Genomic DNA, 20580 nt, shown 5'->3' on the forward strand with positions numbered 1-20580 from the left:
AACTCAAAGGGGCTCTTCACTTAGGACCAGTATTTATAGGACCGCAAGATGATTGGCTTCAGTCAGTATTTTCCCTGGCCACAATTCATGTTGGGTGATTCTCATGTTGCCCACCAACTGTACAACTCCAGTACCTTCCAGGTTGTACAGGTCTGCTATCCAGCTAGCACAAGTTCCTGGTACAGTTAGGGAGTGCCTAATCATTCCAACTCTTGGAACAACAGCAAGAACATAACATAACATTAGTTTATCTTGAGATCACTTGAGATCACCCCCTGGTGAGGGGGTAATTTTTTTCCAAGAATAAGAGTAAAGAATTTCACATAAATGTGTATATGTATTTGGACTTGGAATCCCATGGTGTCTCTTACATGTAACTTTTTAAAACTGAAAGGAAATACACTGTTTTCTCTTTGTCTTTGCTTTTTGATGTGATACCTTTGCTATAAAATAATTTGTCAGAATTTGCTCAGCTAGGAAAAATTTATAAGCAAACAGCTAAGACCAAGCAAACAAAGCTTTAGGTATTTATAAATTTTATTCTGTGGAAAAAGGTCAAAAATCACTCATTTATTTTTTTTAAGTCACTTTCCGAACAATTTCCTTTGAACACTGCAAAACAGAAACATTTTATATGCAGTAGGTTTTTTTTTGACTAGATCTCTGTGTTTGTTCTTTTGTTAAGATATATATTTTGCTGGCACTTCTGAGGTTAAAATATATACTTTTCTAGATTAATATAAAAGCTGTTCCTAAACATTACAGTAGTTATATATATAAATAATGCAAGTGTCAGTATATATTATGCTGCAATAAGGTGGCAATACCACCTGTAGTCCCTCAACTTTTTTTCTTGTTTGTTTTCTTAAATACACAAAAGTGCACTTCCTAATTATACAAGGGATATTTTATAGCCATCTAAATATTGCTAGCCATATCAAGGTGTTTATTTATAGCATAAATAATTATTATACTGTCCTACAAGCAAAATATCCCCTTCTAATTTATGCAACTTTCATTTATGGTGGACAAAGTGACGAAGAATGTGAATAACTTACATCATGTGAACAGTAAAGTGAAAACATATATGAATGTAATTTTGAAAATTCAATGAGGTAACTGAAAATTCAAACATGACAATCCTGATTTGAAGCAACATAATCAAAATTTTTTGTTGCTTCACAATAGCCAACAACAGGTTTGGTTTTGTTGTATTCTTAAAAGTTTGCCCATAGTCTCACAAAATGAATTCCTTTGAAATTGATGTTACTTCTGTCACTGTACACCCGGGGAGCAAAATGGAGCACCAAGAATCACTGCAGGAGAAAAAGTGAAGTGGGAAGGAAGAAGACTTCTAGAGCAATGAGGTGTTGTGGTAACACAGGAATGCTGGATTTTTTGGAGGTAGTCTTGAAAAAAGGCTGTTCTTGCTGAGCCGAATCACTCCAGCAAGGTGCCCAACCAACTCATCTTATACCCAGCTTTCTTTTGTAAATTTCCAAATGGTTAAAGATGAGACTGCACCTTTCTTTTCTCACATACTGTCTCGGTATCAGCTCTTTTCAAAGAACAGTCTTGAAATGAAAGCCTTCTGATAAGAAATCTGCTTTGATAAGACTTATCAAAGCATAACGATTATTTTTTAAACTGAATTCAAAAATGTTTAGAATCTCTGAAAGCAAATGTACAGGCAGATACAGAGGACAATATTTTCAATTTGAATAGTGTCTCTTCCTGCTGTGCTCGATTTTTTCCTGGAGGGCTGAACTACCATTCCTTCAATTATCAGCCTCATGAATTACTGCACAGGAAAATGAGAGATCTATTGTTTTCTTCCTCTAGGTGAAAGAATGGATGTAAGGAGCTGATAAACAGGTACAACTTTAGCTCCCCCCACTCCCACTGTGGCAGCCAGTGGAGCTAACTAAGGAGAAAACAGCCTTCTGCCTCTGAGGTGTCACATCCCAGTTGTATTGCTGGCATTCATCATTGCTGTATACCAACAGCTGGGGCATTTGAGCCAAGGTGAGTTTTGATTGTAGTGATAGTAGCTAGTAACAAAGTGCATAATTTCTGAATAAGAGAGGACAGTGGGGAACTTGTGTGATGAGGGACTTACGTAAATCTCTCTGGTATATGCTAGGAAGGTGCATTTCTGTAAATTACAATCTTTTCAACAAATCATACACAAAACTGAATTTGGGAACTGTCCTGCCCCAGTTCTGTAACAACACATAAACCAACATGCAAGTCTGAAATAACTATATGGCAGGGTTATTGCTGCAACAGAACACGTTATATACTAAACATGTTACTAGGTGGGCATTGTGTGCCTTCTGAAAATTTAGGCATTTCTGCTTCATGGTTGGTATAGCACTTTAGATAATCTGTCTCTTTTTTATTATAATATAGTACAGTGTGGTACATTGTATTACATTGCATTACATTATAATGTGTCCTAAATTATAGACTCTTCAGTTTAGTTATTAAAAAAAATCTAGCATCTCACAAATGCTATTTAATTTCTAGACACATCTGGAGAAAGATTAATATTCCAGCTTTCAGAAGCATGCATAGTATTTTGGGCAAGTTATAATTTATCAACTATTGCCATTAAGTATGAGCTATTCCTAATTGACGAGATAGTGTTTCCACACAAAATCATATCAATTGCTAAGTTAGCAAAACTAAAACAAAATAAAAGACATTTAAAGTTTAAAGATGAGTAGGAATATGTTTCTGAATCTGTGAATAAAGCTATCATAGAGAAATGCACAGTGGAGTTTCAGCTTTTAGCTTTTTTTAGCTTTTTTTTTGGATTTGTGTGTGGAACCTCTGATCTTAAGTGTTATGTGTAGTGCCCTGCAAACAGACACAATTCTATTTAGACTGCATGCTTGCAGTATTGCAGCCTAAAAGTTTTCCAGGCTCCAGGATTAAGAGTTGCTCCTTAAATTGCATGACAGATATAGAAAATCCTTCTCGAATAAAGCAAGTATATGAATAAAAAAGCTGCCTAACATCCACAGACACAGACACAGATTTCTAGGTTGGAAGAGACCTCAAGATCATCGAGTCCAACCTCCGACCTAACACTAAGTACTCCACTAAACCATATCACTGAGGGCTACATCTAAACGTCTTTTAAAGACCTCCAGGGATGGTGACTCCACCACCTCCCTGGGCAGCCCGTTCCAATGCTTAATAACCCTTTCGGTAAAGAAGTACTTCCTAACATCCAACCTAAACCTCCCCTGTCGCAACTTTCGCCCATTCCCCCTCGTCCTGTCACCAGGCACGTGGGAGAACAGACCAACCCCCACCTCACTACAGCCTCCTTTAAGGTAACTGTAGAGAGCGATAAGGTTGCCCCTGAGCCTCCTCTTCTCCAGGCTGAACAAGCCCAGCTCCTCGTAAGACTTGTTCTCCAGACCCCTCACCAGCTTGGTCGCCCTTCTCTGGACTCGCTCGAGCACGTCCATGTCCTTCCTGTAGCGAGGGGCCCAAAACTGAACACAGTACTCAAGGTGCGGCCTCACCAGAGCCGAGTACAGGGGCACAATCACTTCCCTAGACCTGCTGGCCACGCTGCTTCTTATACAAGCCAGGATGCTGTTGGCCTTCTTGGCCACCTGAGCACACTGCAGGCTCATATTCAGCCGACTATCAACCAATACTCCCAGGTCCTTCTCGGCCAGGCAGCTTTCCAACCACTCATCTCCCAGCCTGTAGTGCTGCTTGGGGTTGTTGCGCCCAGGTGCAGGACCCGGCACTTGGCCTTGTTGAACTTCATACAGTTGACATCAGCCCATCGCTCCAGCCTATCCAGATCCTCCTGCAGAGCCTTCCTCCCCTCGAGCAGATCGACACACGCACTTAGCTTGGTGTCATCTGCAAACTTACTGAGGGTGCACTGGACGCCCTCATCCAGATCATCGATAAAGATATTAAAGAGGACCGGCCCCAGTACCGAGCCCTGGGGGACACCACTTGTGACCAGCCTCCAACCAGATTTGACTCCATTCACCACAACTCTCTGGGCCCGGCTATCCAGCCAGTTTCTAACCCAGCGAAGCGTACGCCAGTCCAAGCCACGAGCAGCCAGTTTCTCGAGGAGAATGTTGTGGGGAACGGTGTCAAAAGCCTTACTGAGGTCAAGGTAAACCACATCCACAGCCCTTCCCTCATCCACCAAGCGCGTCACTTGGTCATAGAAGGAGATCAGGTTCGTCAAGCAGGACCTGCCTTTCATAAACCCATGCTGCCTGGGCCTGATCGCCTGCTTGCCCTTCAAGTGCCGCGTGATGACACTGAAGATAATCTGCTCCATGAGCTTTCCTGGCACTGAGGTCAAACTAACAGGCCTATAGTTCCCCGGGTCTGCCCTCCGGCCCTTCTTATAGATGGGCGTCACATTGGCTAGCCGCCAGTCGACTGGGACCTCCCCCGATAGCCAGGACTGCCGATAAATGATGGAAAGCGGCTCGGCCAGCTCCTCCGCCAGTTCTTTCAGTACCCTCGGGTGGATCCCATCCGGCCCCATCGACTTGCGCACATCCAAGCTCCTTAGCAGGTCGCCAACCATTTCCTCATGAATAGCGAAGGCCACATCCTGTTCCCCATCCCCTTCCACCAGCTCAGGGCTCAGGTTAACAGCCTGCTTTGCCATTTGTTATTAGGTCATTTAGACATGCAAGGAAATTAGATTCTAACCCATATGATGATGCAAATAAGTAAGTTCTAATAAAAAGAAATGTAGCCAAATAGTCATGGCCATGTTCTCCTTTTTCCTCATTAACATTAAAATGAAATAACCATGACACGTGTACCATATTTCTCATTTAATAATACTGTTTTATAGTTTCATTGTACTGTAATATATCAGCCTCTTTAATGCCTATAGCTTTTGTGACAAAGGTAGAAATCACTCAGTGGAAAGCAGTTGCTATATAAATGGAGGGAACAAGATGTTTAGCTTCCATGTGGACAGACTGGAAACTTTAAAAAAAACACAAAAAAACTCTGTGTAACATCCTGTAATTACACAAAAGAAAGGAAAGAGTTTTCTCAAAGTAGTTTAACTTAAAATTGGTTGTCCCAAATTCAAGGTTATCTTTAGTTTTGTCATATTGCATCAAGGTTACTAGGGTATATGAAGAGCCTTTTCATATATTATGTCATGCTTCTATACAATTGAACTCCTGCATCACCACAATAGAGTGCTCACTCTTTTACATGAGAAAAAAAAAATGCTTTCTCTAGGGGATCTTAATACGTGGCATACTATGAAAAGAAAGGATGCATGCAATGGGAGTTATCAAAACCCTGGCTTGCTAATGAAAAGACAGTGTTGTGAAATTTACTACCGATAGTTAGTCATTTATCATTTCAGTCCTGGTTGTTTTCTTTTTGTTGGTTTGGTTTGGTTTGGTTTGTTGGTTTTTTTGATAGCTTATTGTTCTCAGATCAGCAATTTTTCCTGTCTTTTATTTCTTATATTTCCCCAGAGCATCTGTTATTCAGAAGAAATGGCTCCCTCTCAATGGCATGCCATTGTTTTCACTGGCAATGCATGGGACGCAGAAATGCTCAATATGCACAAGAATAGAGATTCACCATTTTTAACTTCTGCTGCTCACTCTGAACTCTTCTGTCCTCTGCCTTAGGACTGTCTAGCCAAAGTCACAGAATTTCCTTGTAGGAAATCATAGAATCACGTGTAGAAATGAAATGTGCAGGGAATTTCTAGTCTCAGGATGCATGAAGTGTGTATTTCATGCATCCTGAAAATAGCAAAAGAAAGGATATTTATGGACACGATTTCCAGTATTGGGCCATTGAACTCTTTGTCTAGTGTGCAGTTCAGATGAATCTTCTATATCAACATCCATAATGGGATTGACTCGCAGATTCAAACAGTGGTCCATGTAAGCAGAGACTGTGAGGGTGACATGGCTGCTGCTCAGACCCATGGCCAGGCCAGGCCCATCCGGAGGGAAGTAGAAAGGTCCACAGTTCTCAGAAAAGTATGAAGTGACTTTTAACTGTGTGAAAATTTCAGGATGTTCCCTACCTCTGATTTATTACTTCCATTTTCGATTACTGTCCAAGGGGATACTCAAGCTGTAGAGATCGGCAAAATACAGAAAGACCAAAGACTGACTTCTGCTTTGTGTCTTAGCACAGAGTGTAACGGAGCAGCAGCCTTTACATTGCAGCTGCAACAAAGTGCTTTTAAACTGGGGAAACTGACAATGAGCCAACACTCGTCAGTATATTTGGATCAAAGTTTCTGTGTATTAAAATAAAAAATGAAAGTTAGTCAACAGATTATGGTATTCTCTGCAGAGGTGAAAATATGGGGGAAAAAAGAGAATCCTTGTTAAATAAAAAAAAAAAAGATTATTGAAGAGATGAGAGCCAAACCACTCAAAATTCATTATTGTTAATTTAGCCTACTTTGGTGTGTCTCCAGAAACTATTTGCAGCACACTTTGTCAAATATAACCAAATAGTAGTATCCAAAAATATCTGAAGTATAAATAAAATTCATATATACTGAATGAACACATCTTTATCAGTACAGGTAAAGATGTTTTTTCACTGGAACAAAGTTGAGACTTTACCACTATGGAAGGGAGTTCCATACTCAATAGTGATATGTGGCCATTAGAATTCATGTATGTATTCATTTAACAAACAAATCAAACTTAACCTCAGGAAAATGCACTACCTCAAAAAGATTTCAGCTTGTGAGAGTGCAACCAAACATCATAATGCTAGTCCATAAGTCCTATGTAATGAAGCTACTAAGTAGTGAGCTTGCAAGGCACGTAAATGTAGTCAGTGTAAGTATATGCTGGAAGAACAATGGACTTGTCACATGAGAAAGGCTAATAAAAATCTCTCCAAAATCTTAGAGATGCAACACTGTGACATTTCTTGTCACTTTATGGATATATAAATTACTGGCAACTTGTCATTTACTTGTTTTACCACAGGATTCCTTCTGAATCCCACTGGATTTACCAAAGACCAGCTACTTTCGTGTAGCTCCCACTGTAACTGATTTCCTTTCTTCAAAATGTATGTTGTGTGGCTTAGCGGAGGGATAGAACTGGGGTCCTGCTGCTAGTGCAAACTACTTTCTTTAAACCCTTCCATGTGCTTATACCAGTGGAGTCTCTGTGATTACCTAGATTTACACTACATACAGGTGGTACATACAGATTGCATGTACTACTTTATTCATCCATGGGTGCCTGTATCAAATCAGTCTTAACCTACTCTGATACACGTATCAACAGAAGCTTAGGCCTAAGATACTGATAAACACAGTTGTCTTTTTGCATCCCAGAGCAGCAAGAGATCCATTTAATCTTTGGCAAAGGGAAGGACTAAGTCTTTGCAATGAATGTATGAAAAAGTGATTTGAAGTTTTGCTGATGGTGCAAGTTCATAGTACCCTAAACCACAAGGTCTTGAAAGCCTTTCCCATCATCAGTCACCCAAGTAAGCCTTTGGCTGTATTGACCAGCATTGTTTGAAAACCTGTGCGCTTTACTTTAGCTTAGAAATGTAAATTTTAGCTTAAAATGACTTTGTTGTGGTTTTTTTTGCTGATTTGTACAGGGCAAATCTATGAAACTGGTGACCTCAAGGCTGACTAGGGAATGTAAATGTCCACTGTGTGACTGCTGAAGGACGGGAAGTGTAATTTGAGGGTTGAGAAATAATGGGAACATAGATATAATTCGTGTTCATTTAAAAATAGCTACTTCCTCACCTGAGAAGAAAAGCTGACTTGCTGTGCTCATTCACGCTGTGATTTCTGTTTGCGTGTTAAGGGGTGGGTTGGGGGGGGCTCTCTACTTTGTTTTGTTTTCTTATGCTTTGTTTTGTTTCTGGCGATTACCGAAGACCTGTTCACATTAATAGGAAGCTCAGCTCTTATAGCACTAGTCTCCACCTACTTTTTCCCTACCGAAGAAAATATTAGATTTCATGGTCCTGTTGACCTATACTGTGTCTTTTGAAGAGTGCTGCTGCCTTAAGGAGGCAACTTCACTCTCCATAAACTTTGATCAGGAGCAGAAAGCTTCCTGTGCAAGCAAACAGTAATTCAAGAGGTAATGCTGGATATTCATGTTGTCTCTGTCCAAAAGTGTTTGTTAGGAACTGAGCTTTTACCAAGGATTTGATTATTTACTTGCTCTCCTCCCACCCCAGCAATGGCTGCCCTCTCCAGAAGGTGGTCTATGGCTGTTTATCCCCATGCAATATTTGAGCGCCTGAGCGTGCAGATTTTGCATTCAGCCTTTCTGTCTTGTAGTTTGGGCCACTTCTTCATTTTTTCAAGGTTATTTTGCAGTCTGCTCTTCCCCTCCAAAAATGTTACATTCCTTTTGTTTCATACTGTCTGAGATTTCATCAGCACAACATTCATTTGATTGTTGCGTTGTGAGAGAAAATGCTTAAATAGTATTGGGTGAGCCACCTGTATTCATTTCTTTATACTACAGTAGTTTCTCTGTGAGCAGCACTTCCAAGTCCGGCCTTCCAACCCGTAGTGCCCACTCATGCTGGCAAATTCCTTACTTGCTTATATTAATTTCATATGACAGCATGTCAGAAGTCTTACTGGAGTCAAGGCGACATGACAGCTATTGCTTCTCCTCTGTCATTTAGACTTGTTATCCTGTCACAAAAGGAAGGATAATTTGGCATAATTTCTCCACAGCAAAATGTGTTGGGTTCTTACTCATTGTGTTGCCATTTTCTCCGAGTATTTCTTCTGGTAGTTTTTCAAGAGTGGGAGATTATGTCTAGACATAATCTAGATAGGCACTCTGTGCCTATTTTTCTACCAGTCTGGACCTTAGCACATGAGTCAGAGTTTCTTAAAGAGAAGGAGATGGGAAGCCCACACTCAGCCAAACCAGTGGTCTGTTAGCCCAGAATTCAACCTGCTTACTGTGCACTGGCCAGAAGCACCAAGGGAGAGCAGGAGAGGAGACCAAGGATAATGAAACCCTTCCCAGGTGGTACCCTTGTGTCCTCCAGAGGTCTTTCAGGCCTTCTTTCAAGCAGTAAAATTCTGCAAGCTGTCACACTGTTAAGCATCAGATCTTAAATATGGGTTCTGCATGGTTTGTAGTTCCTATTAGTTCACTACTTGTTCTCTACATTTTTTCTGCTAATAAGAATGTGCACCTGAAATTTTTTTGGTGATACGATCCATTCTTTGTCATAAACTTAAACTTTAAAATTTTATCACAGAAGCTATGAGTGATTTTCAGTTGTGGCATCTTGATAAGTCAAATGTGTATCGTTTTTGAAATATTATTGTACCTAAAAATATGATAATGCCTCTTTTTGTGTCTGGTAGTAAATGCATTATGTCTCTTTTACAATACTTCCATGGGGTTGGAAAATACAACTGTTTTGTTATATCAGGGCCCAGTTTGGCCTCAGGTGAGGGTACATTTGGCTCATGAGCCCTGAGTTAGGTTAATCTATGGTTCTTCTTCAGAAAAAAACAAACCTTTCTGTGTAAATATTTGGAGATTTGGGACCTGGATTTTTCAATAAGGTGTAGGACATTGCTTGACAGACTGGCTAGTCTAGTCGTGTAAAGTGTTGCAGTAAATGTCTATGTTTCATTTACCCTCATGTCTTCAATCATTTGTTCACGCTTCAGGTCTTGACGTGGTCTATTGCTATAAATTTGTAGATTAGATGTCTAGAAAAAAATTAAATGGAGACAAAATAGAAAGTGTTGTCTAATGATGCAGTATACCCTTCACTTTGTATCCTAAATAGAGGTTCAAAAGAAATAAGAGGCAATAGTAATTTGTTTGTATATGTATCTGAGTCTATACTGGATACTATTAAGTGTATGCAACTTCAGGAGTTTTTTTAATTAAGCTTTGAAAAAATTTCAGCACATTTTTGTATTCTCGACATTAAGCTTTCTTCTGTGGTTTCTATGATCCATGTGTCAAGCAAGGAAACATCAGCTAGTATAAACTGATATTTCCTCTAGTTTTGCTGCTACATGATCACTGTCTTCCAGTACAGACAATTTTGAAATTTTCACTTCCATGGAAATTACCCCAAATTCTACCCAAAGAAAAATGTTATATGGCTTTCTTTTCAGCTGATACAGTGGCTTATGGTGCTATAACAAATAAACAATAGAATGCTAATTGGCATCTATGGAATAGATATTTATAGGAAAGGTCAGTTTTCTAAGATAATTTTTCATTTGGAAAAAGTTCACTTTTGCATTACTGTCATGTAGAAAGATAAACATATTTTAAAGCGTGAATGTCAGGATTAGAAATAATGACCCTGTGGGTGAAACCATCAGCACGGAATTCTTGAGGAGGATTTATGGAAGATCTTCATATCTAAGAATTACAAGGACAGAAGAAAGCACTGACTTTAAAGATTAGACAATTCCATGTGGCAGATTGGCAGTGGGGGTTAGCAGATATGCAGATATGCTTTAAGGCTTTAAAAAGATTTGTGTTCCAAAAGATACAACCAACTTAATTGGTTTTCTAGAACCTTTGACTCTGTTCAGTGTGGGACAGTGTGAAATAATAGACTGTTCTAGTAAAGTATATGAGCATTATTGCAAAATAGAAGAGAGGTCAAAGGAACATGTTAAAAAGAAATAGAAACAGATTATTTCAAAATTGAAAAAAAGATAAACACTGAGAGGAGCTCAGTAGTAATTTCATGTTTCAGCATAGTTCACTAAAGTTTGTAAGTTTTTAGACAAGATCCAGTTCAATAAAGCCCCAGTTCAATAAAGGTTATCTTAACTTCTCTTAGCCAGATAGTCCGGTATCTGGTATCCCAGTTGCAATGGATTTTCAGGTGGGATGTAGGTTTTTTAGCAATTAAAATAGTCAAGTGTTTATTTTTTCTCATCCTATTTTTTTTTCACACACCTTAGAAGCTAAAGAGATGGAGAAACTCCAGTGTCTGTAAGCTTTATCCGACAAGTTATTTTGCAGTTGGTACAGAAGTCATATGTCATAAATTATTTTGCTATTTGTGAACAAATCTTGACTTTGTTAAGATTTCTTTCTTTTATGTATTTAGAATTAGTACTGCAAATTCAGGTGTTTTCTTTGTCTCATGTGGAATTGAAAAGTACAATATAAAGTCCAGAAATTAATATTTATTTGCAGTATGCTATTCCTAGTAAGTAGTATGTGAAGCTATGTGGTAATGTCTGTTCTTTGTTTACATGAGCTGACCAGTATAAGCTTCCTGTTCTTGACTAAACAAATCTTACAGTTCGGTTTCCCTTTGTCTGTAAAGGAAACCACTGTTGAATGAAGGATCTTAATGAATACTAAACCAAAAAGGTGCATAGTTGAAGAATTCGCTTATTTGACTACCCTGTGTCAGCGAACACATGACATAATGCTTATAACCCCGCGTAGCCCTAAACTTGCTGAAAAGTGCCTTGTCTGACGGAAAGCTAGCTGGACATAATCTTTGCTACTACTGTAGCTAAGTGTGTACTGCATGTATTTTCCGGACTGTACAGAAGTCAACTACTTTCAGACAACTAAAGCAACCTGCAGCAGAAAAGAAACAGGACTGATTACTTCAAATAAAAACTTATCTTGTTACTATCAATAGCATAACTGAACTGATACTTCACTTTGAGGTATAGATGAGAAGTATTTGATTTCTAGTCTGTTGAAACAAGCAGTGTTTTTTCCCCACTGGCTTTGAGGAGCATCAAGACTCAATTGCAAAACATACTTGTTTGAATTGCATGTTCTGCTTTTGCTATCAGTTTTAGGAAGATTTATTTAGGCTATACATACTAGCATGAATATGATTTTGAGGTTTTGTTATATATATACATACATATATATTTGTATTTCCATCAACAACCAAAAAGTGTCTTAGGTAAGTTTGAACAGGTCATAACAACTTTGATGTTAACCCATGTAAAAACTTCTCTACCCAGGGAGATTGAGAAAACTAAGACAAAGCAATTATAGCAATATGCAAAAGTGAAAAGTTTAAAACACCTGTGGCTTCCCATTTGGGAATTAAGTTACTTTAGCTCAAATGACTTGAGCAGTAATCTAAGAGTAAAGGTATACATTTCCATTCTAGGGGATTGCAGGTAAGAAATGTATATACCAGCCACAGGTTTTCACCTTTTGATGGGATGTCATTTTGGGAACTGCTGAAATAATATAATTCTTATCCTGCAAAGTGCAGTGACTTTCATAGTTCAATATGATCGTTTTGTTGCTATTTTAACACTTTCATTCTGTCCACATAACTGAGTATGGACAAAGTGTAAAATTCTGGCTTTACCAAAAATAGTGAAGCAAGGATTGTATAAAGAGATTTTTAGTTGAAGGATGTTAATGTTTTCGATCTTGGCAAAGGAGTACTTGCTGTAACATTTTCTTTTGGCCACAATGATTACTGTGAAGAAAAGATTTGAATATGAAGAAATTTAAATTTCTGAGTCAACAAATACAAAATGAACCTTGGGTTTATTTAAACCATCTTTCCCTCCAAATTGCCTTTATCTTAGTTTGTTTCTCTTGCTGTCTCTTCAGGATGTTTTTGCTTTTCTTGTTTCCCACTATATATACTTGTGTTGGTTTGAAGATGTGTTTTGATGATTTGTTTGGATGGATCAATTAAGGATGAAATATATATTTATCTAGAAATGTTTATTTGTAGAGGCAGAGGAAATTGTGTAATTTTTCATGTGTATATTCAGTAGATTGCCTGTTGTTTATGGTACTGTTTTATATCATAATTTAGAAGTCTGAATTGTCAGATCTGACCACCCAAACTTCTTTTTCTAGATGAAAACTGAGCCTTTCTGTAAAATGCTTGTAAACTGGAATTCTTTGCAAGGTCTTCTCAGCAAATCAGTTCAGTGCAATTCCAGGGAAATGCTTATTATTATTTTCTTCTTTCCTTTTTGTAATCACACCTTTATTTTCATATCATATTTTCTCATCTAGTATTTGCTGGTTAAGTCAAAAAATTCTCTTCAGTTTTGGTCTTAAGTTTTTAATCGTCACTCTCCCTCTTAGATTTCTTATGATCTCCTGAAATTTAGGCATATGTTGCCTCTACAATTCCATTCTAGCAGTCTGGGTTGTTATGTGGTGTACTTCATATTCTTTTCAGGCCTATATGTTTGTCTATTTGCAGTCTCTGGTAAAACAACATTAATTTATTTGAATATGCTAAGCCTTTTGAGATTATATTTCTCTATCTTTTTGAAAGACTGGTCTTTTTACTCAGTCCTTCAAGTTGACTAGTTTAACAGATCAACCTGTCTTGTAATGTTTCAGAAACCAGCCAGAAGCAAAGATCTGTCACAAGTCTACTTAATTAATTGTCTTACTAACCAATTATCTTTGCATTATGGAAGAGTCTGTAATATCAAAGTGCTGCTCTGTAGAGCCTTTCTCACTGAAAGTAATATCAGTTATTAACAATTGGACTCAGGACAAAGGGGACTGCTGGTTACATGCTTAAACCCAAACCTGAAAATGTAGTTTTCACGTTCAAAAAATGCTAATTTTTTGGCAACAGAATGAAACATAAACCATGCCCAGTGAGAAGGGTATGTTATATCTAATACCTGTTCAGCTCTAATATCTTCTAATAAGACTCTCACTTTGAAGCCAGTAAGAATACTAGGTTACTTACAGTCACTGTGGACAAATCCAAGGTCTTCTGGAACAAGGCATCTTAAACCACCATGAGACACTCCTGTACTTCATTCCTTTTAGCTCCTTTTATGTTTTTCGTTATGATCTTCCTGTTACTGAGAGCTCTTCAACCTTCCTGCCCTGAAGCGATAACAAACTGCTATGCAAGGGACAGTCTCCTAGATCTGAGCCAGCACCACTCCATCTGCGGTTTAGCAAGGGTTCGTGGAAAAGTAGCTGGGCCAAATATTCTTATTAAAAGCTGGTTATGTCATCTATTTCTGAGAAATCATTTCATTTATGCATAAAACTGCATTAGCCAGACTTAGCAGGACTTTTATTGTCCAACAGTATGGAATTTTATTTTATTTTTTTTTTAATAATGATGAATCCCAAAGGTGTCTTTATAGCTGCAGTGCATCGTCTGCCTGCAGTCATGGGCCTTCCCCCAGCTTTGATCACCGTCTTATCAAACAATGCTACTTTTGTGAACTCTATGCAGAATTTTAGTATGGCAAAATTTCTCAAAGGACACATTTTATAGCTAATCTTTGGTAATCGTCACTTAATTTAATCGAAGAAGAGGGTGAGAGGGCAAGAGGCTTTATTACTGCTGTGTGGTTGGAGCATTGTATCATCAGCAGCTAAAGTGCTGTATAATTTGTTTGTAGAGTTTTACCGTGTAATATCTCTAATTGTGTGATATCTCTAACTAGTTTTCCATGTATGTTTGCAAATTTCATTGTTAATAACAATCCTAATATGGTATTCATTAGCCTGTTAATTACATTGTCATTTAGAAACCCTTGCTTCCAATTAGCTTTAATGACAACATCAGAGTCATTTTTCTGTGCTGCCATTTTTGCACAACACTTTCCCATTTAAACTGCCTGCTGTTCTATCTTAATTAAATTTAATAACAGCAGTGGTAGTTTATAGGGGACTTTTTAACCTCATTTTATGTCAGACCATTTATACTAGTTTGAAGTAGGCACTGAAAACGTTTGCATTAATCCAATTACTTTGAAAATGAGCAGACTTCACTTGTGTCAGATGATTTTATTAGAGGCAAAATCCCCACAAAAGGTCAAACTTGCTACCTGTGCAAATATGTAGAAAAATCAGAGTGTTTTCTAAGTACACTGAAGATAAAGTTAAAAATCAACAACAGAAAGAAGGAGCGCATATTTTTTTCCTTTTTTTAATAGCAGAAGAAAAGGATGAAAAAGCTGTCAGTGTCAGTAATAACTCAATGCTGCCATTCAGGCCATACTTTAAGTAGGAGCCAGTTTGCAGTTTTGTTTTCTTTGTTTAAACATGGGATTGCTCCACAGGATCTGAATGATACGCTTAACATTATGAGGCACCCTTGAAGTTACACAGTGAGACCACAATTGTGGCTCTTATTAAAAATAATCTTTAATAATAATAATCTGTACATATTTAAAGTCCTTTGCATAAATTTGTCCATGAACTGGTAGGAAATCACGGAAAAGTAAGATCAAAAGAGAAAGTAGAGGTCAGCTAGTCCATCCTCTTCCTCAAGCAGGTTGTTTAAACCAACACCATTCCTGAAGAAAAGTTTGTTAGACCTTACAGTTCTACTTTCAGAAAGATTTTGCACCTTCTATGATGGGCTCTGATTGATACAGTCAAATGCTGTTATGAAGACTGCTCCAATACTGACTGTCTCTGAATTTGGAGATGATTGCAGGCACCTTTACCCTAGAATATTATTTGACTGTAGAGAGGCGTTAAGCTTGATCATGCTCTGGAAAAATCCTATGGTCCTCCCAGGGTGTTGCCTAGAGCTCATACTTTGTGTGCAGAGTATGATAAAGAGTATGATAAAGAAGAAAGTGGAAGTATTTCAGTGATCTGTCAAAGACGGTAGCTGCCAGCTTGGCATTTTGAACTTGTGAGATACAGCAAAGCCAAAGAGGGATGCAATTCCTCAGTTAGAGGTGAGAGGGAAAACCCAGCTGTAACTACAAGATGAGACACAGGCAGGGATGATGATTGTAATGGAAAAAATCTGTGACTGAGAGGCTGAAGGAGCAAAATCCTTGACAGCATCATAGGACCATTATGTCCCAACTGGTAAGTAAAGTAAGAAAACTCCAAGATGGTAAGAAGACAGAGGCAGAAACTTGTCTCTAGGGGCTTCCTTCTCTGTAGCAAGCATAACTCTTGGAGATTTCAGGAGAAGGAAGAGGAAAATTTATATTTCCTTCCCAGAGCACTGTTTAGGTCTTGCTTGCCTCTCTTTTATTACACACCACAGTGGTGTAATAGGCAGCTTTCTGCTCAGCCTGATGAACTCTATAAATCCTGCTGTTAGGCTCATAAGCCACCCCTAGATCTGACCAACAGTTTCAAGGATGTTAAAGTCCTGACTGGGTCTCCTTAGTACCAGATATAAACAATACAAGGGTAGTATATGTTCTAGTATTTCCTGAAGGTAATTTAAAGTAACTTTAGTGGCTGCATTAAAAAACAAACAATAATAACAAAAAAACACTTGTCTCCCTTTGACCTAAGTGATTAGTATTAGTAGTCTCCTAGGATTGCTTCTGGGATGAAGACAGATGACTCAAAGGTAGGCTTTATCTGGGGTGTATTTTTGTTGGATAAACCAATTTACATCCAGTCCTATTTCTCTGAACATACCTAATAGCTTCTCTTGCTTTCCTGATATGCCATGCCACAAACCCCCTGTCTTACAGGTATTGCCACAGGTCCAGCTTCTCAGCTTTACACATTTAATTAATTTCCTGCTTGGATGAAAAATGATAGCTTACCCTTGGGTTTGCAGCTTGTGTATCTTAGCTGTGATGGGTTAAGTACCTCGCACCTGTGTTCCATTGTTTACAGCTGCTTCTGTTACAGAAAGGAGCTTGCTGTTTGCACTCACTGAATTGGAACAAGTGCTTTGCTGCTACTCTGGTTTCAGCTAGATCTACATTTCTTCTTGAGAACACGAAGAATTCCCATTAATAATAGATGCAACTTAGTGGGGATAACAAGATTTTTTCGCCATGTATGTCTGCATGCAGGATATATACTTTGTCTTTTATAAAATAAAATGTTCCCACCTGATTTTTTTTATTAGTAACTTGCAGAAAACCACAGGAAAATTGATTTACTGTTTTTTGTCTTTAATAAAAGTGAAGCTAAAGGAATAATTTGTGCTAACATCATAGTATTTTGCACTGCATAGGCCCACCTGGAATGCAGGTGATCTCTGGGGAGGCTTCCTTACACTGAAGTAGCAAAGCCATGTCAGGGCCGTAGATCTTGCTAGCTTGAGCTACAGCATCATGTGGAGAAAGGCTTGGATGTCGTACAGGAGATTCTGTTACATTATCAGGTTACATAGGAGTGCCCAGAGGCAAAGAAGAGACCATCCTGCACCACCCAGCAAAACATTTTGTGAATATGGTCCATACAGTAATTTCAGTAGATACCTTAGAGAACAATGCTCCGTCTGGTCACCAGCTCCTCATTTACTACTAACACACACTGATACAGTTATTAGATAAGACATTTTTTTAAGTAGTAGCCACATCTTTGCTCTTTATAGAGTACATGTAACAATTGGGTTCATCTGAATGACCACCATGAAAGAATGAATAGTGTTATAGATGCTGAAATAATAAGGATACCTTAAAATAACATGACCTGAAAATTAAATGTAGATAATGGGAAGAGTGTCTTCTAAGTTTGATACCTTGCAGTCCTAGCTTGCAATTTTTAAAGTTTCCTTTATATGTGCCTGCAAACAGGCAAATGGAAAAGGGCTGAAAGAGGTATCCTCAGTACTAGTGTTACCGGCTGTTACACAAAGGGTGCTATTTATTAACTTCGACAGTAAGGCAGAGAAGAATATGGCTGTGTGGTGCAAATGCAGATCCCTGAGCTTAAAAAGTTAACTCGTACCAGACACAATTATCCTGGAGCTCTCCCTAGGCTCATTTTATCTGGCTGGGAAGTTAGCACAGCTACATCATTCCTGTTAGATTTTGAAGGCCAGCTGAAGTATCATTGCTCCATATTCTTTTCTACAGGGAGTTTTCCTCATCGCTTTCTGTCTACTTTCAGCCAAGCTGAGCATTCATCTGTGTCCTTATCCCTCTGCAGGTGACTGTACAGGGATCTGAGAGGGTGAAAATTAGTAGCCAGAGTTGCATGTAACCTAGCTGTCCAGAGTTAAGAGTGTGAATGAATATCCTTTGTGTGCTTGCCTGTGTAGCTGCAGCAGGACTGCAATATCAAAAGACAGATCATCACTCCCACACTTCCATGCCTATCCTTAAATAGGTATTTCCGTGGTTTTTTTTCTTCCCTCCTCTTACTCAGTGTTTTCTCTTCATTCTATTAATCAGTTTCCATTTCAGCAGATTTTCTCCCCAAACTCTCGGTTTATTAATTTTTGATCTAATATTAAAAAAAAAAGTCTAAATTTTATTTATGGAAATACCTGTCTCACCCCAGTGCCTTCTCCCAGTAGGTCTCTCATGTTATGGCATTAAGCTTTGTCTTGACTTTAGGCATTGTAATGAAAGACAACGTGTATCTGCAGCAGATCGTGTGGGTAATGAACAGCCTAGCAAAGAATTTCCACATCATCTTCAAGGGATGCATTAAAAAGTATCCTAAATGATTATATGTGTCTTGTGCCCATTTGCCACATTACCTGGGATTCATACATTGCCAAAGAAGGGGGGGGGGGGGCATTTTAAGAAGTGGGAAAGAGTTAACTCCTGCATGTCCAGCGAAAGCTCATGAGGAATAGCTTTGTGTCTGCAGCCATTTCTCAGTGTTCTTGTAGGTGCTGTTGGTATCTTGAAAAGCTGAGCTCTCTCGAGAGGCAAATAGAATTGCAGAAGGCTTCCCTGGGTTCAGACGACAAGAATGTGCTTTGAGGCACATTGAAATGAAGAGAGGAGGTGAAAGTTAAAGGCAGATAGGAGTTCGGATGAAATTTAAATAATATAAAAGCAATAAAAATAATCCTCAGTGTGGCTCAAAAGCAAATAAAAAGGATACTTCAGGATTACAAATGACATATAGGAAGAAAGGTGGATTGGTAAAAAGGAGGGCAGGTAAGAAAAACCCTGCAAGCTGATGTCTGTTTGATATATATGTATCTATTAAACCTGTCTGAATTCAGTAGCAAAAAATAGAGTAGTTTGATCCACGCCAGTTTTACAAACCAGTTTTATTGCTCGAAACTTCTAAAACAAAAGGTGAAGATGGATCACTTGCATGTCTGGTGATGTTAAATCTGTGCCTTGTGTATAGTCTAAGGTGTTTTTTGTCCAGTTTAGGAATCCTGGGGTATTTGTTGTCCACCTGTCAGACTAGCTTTTCAGATGGAATTTTTTTTTATTACCAAAATGAAAAGGGAATGTACAGGAAACATAGATTGAGAGTGAACAGAGTTAAAGGAGTTGGAAGTAACAGATGTAAATTAACATAATGTGCCCCAGAAATAACAACTAGAGTTGTGACAGTGTGCAGTAGACATTCAAATATTTTCTAGTTGGTGTGCAGAACACTGAAGTATAAACCAGCTACAGTCATGGGAAGCAAGCAGGCAGAGATTTGGAGGGTACATGCTTAATGTGGGAAATCCTTCCTGGATAATTTGCCTGCATTTGTGAAATTTATTGTAGTGCCTCTTCCCTTCTTGTTCCTTAACGTGGAGTGTCCCCAGAAGGAGTATTATTTAACTGATCACTTAACTAGGTATTTAGAGTGTAATTTGAAGGTGACATAGATTATATGCTCTCTTTCAGAGGGACTCATTAAGGGAATTGATACTTGGAAAACCAGGTATTTCAAGGTGTTAAGCACCCTAAATTCCATTTAATGACGTGATAGCCAAGGACAGTGAGGACCATGCAACACGACATCTGTTTTCCTCCCTTAGTGATGTGATGCCCTGTAGTGGCATTCTAAATAACTAGGCACCTAACAGTAGGGTTTTCTGTCTCTCTTATGGAGAACTTCCTTGGTTTCCAACAGGAATACTGAGGACATGGAAATAGTTTAAATATGTTTAAGGATATTGAAATGAATGTAACTAAATACAGGCTCACATCCGCCCTTCTCATGAGCACAGCTTTTTGTTCTTATTCTCTCTTCTGAATGAATATTGGCATGGAGAAATGCCACTGACCATGAACATGTTTTCTATACGCTGTTGCTACTACAAAGACAGCTCTTTTAACACAAGCTAGAAGAGATTTTTCTCTGCTCCTTTTGACTTCTAAGCATAACTAGCAGAATGAATCAGAAGAAAACTTCCTCTCCAAAATCTCTTTTTTTTCTTTTTTTTAAACGTGAATTTTACTATATACTGCAAGATCTTTCTAACTGGTAGATAAATTATATTCATTTCAGATGCAAAATGCAATTAATTGGGAAGCTTAAAGGATCAATTAACTGAAGAAACTGTGTGAAAGCATCTAATTGCCTTGTGAATAACTTACCATTTCTTCTGAATTTCTTCCTGTGTCGGGAGTGCATAGCAAGGTTGTCCTCAAAGCTCTGGTGCTGGTTTGAGGGAAACAAGTGTACCGAAATTTGTGTTGGCACTCTGTGCAGTTTCTGATAAAACTTTCCACTAGTTACTTGTCCTTCATTCTTAAAGTATAAATAAGTCGGTCCATGTTTGTATAACTTCTGAAAATGAGAGGAATGTTTTTGTATATGTCATTATTCTGTTGTTGTTGTTATTCGTAACAGGATTTTAACCCCCTGGCGTTTCTGGCCATTTGGATTCCTCTTCTTGGCAGCACTCTGTGCCTGTCCGTTTCTCACAGTCTGCTTTCGCTGACTTTCTCTG

The 20580-nt window shown here is 38.5% G+C and overlaps 1 protein-coding gene across 1 annotated transcript in view; it reads right to left on the reverse strand.

The window, feature by feature from the left end:
• IL15 (interleukin 15) overlaps nt 1–20243 on the reverse strand; it is a 60058-nt gene extending 39815 nt beyond the window's left edge. Inside the window, exon 1 of the mRNA XM_050710647.1 lies at nt 20225–20243. The gene's annotated coding sequence lies outside the window, so the exon portion shown is untranslated. The remainder of the gene's footprint in view (nt 1–20224) is intronic.
• Nucleotides 20244–20580: the final 337 nt, after the last annotated feature.

Source organism: Cygnus atratus, chromosome 4 (genome assembly GCF_013377495.2).
Source record: "Cygnus atratus isolate AKBS03 ecotype Queensland, Australia chromosome 4, CAtr_DNAZoo_HiC_assembly, whole genome shotgun sequence".
Taxonomy (NCBI): Eukaryota; Metazoa; Chordata; class Aves; order Anseriformes; family Anatidae; genus Cygnus; species Cygnus atratus.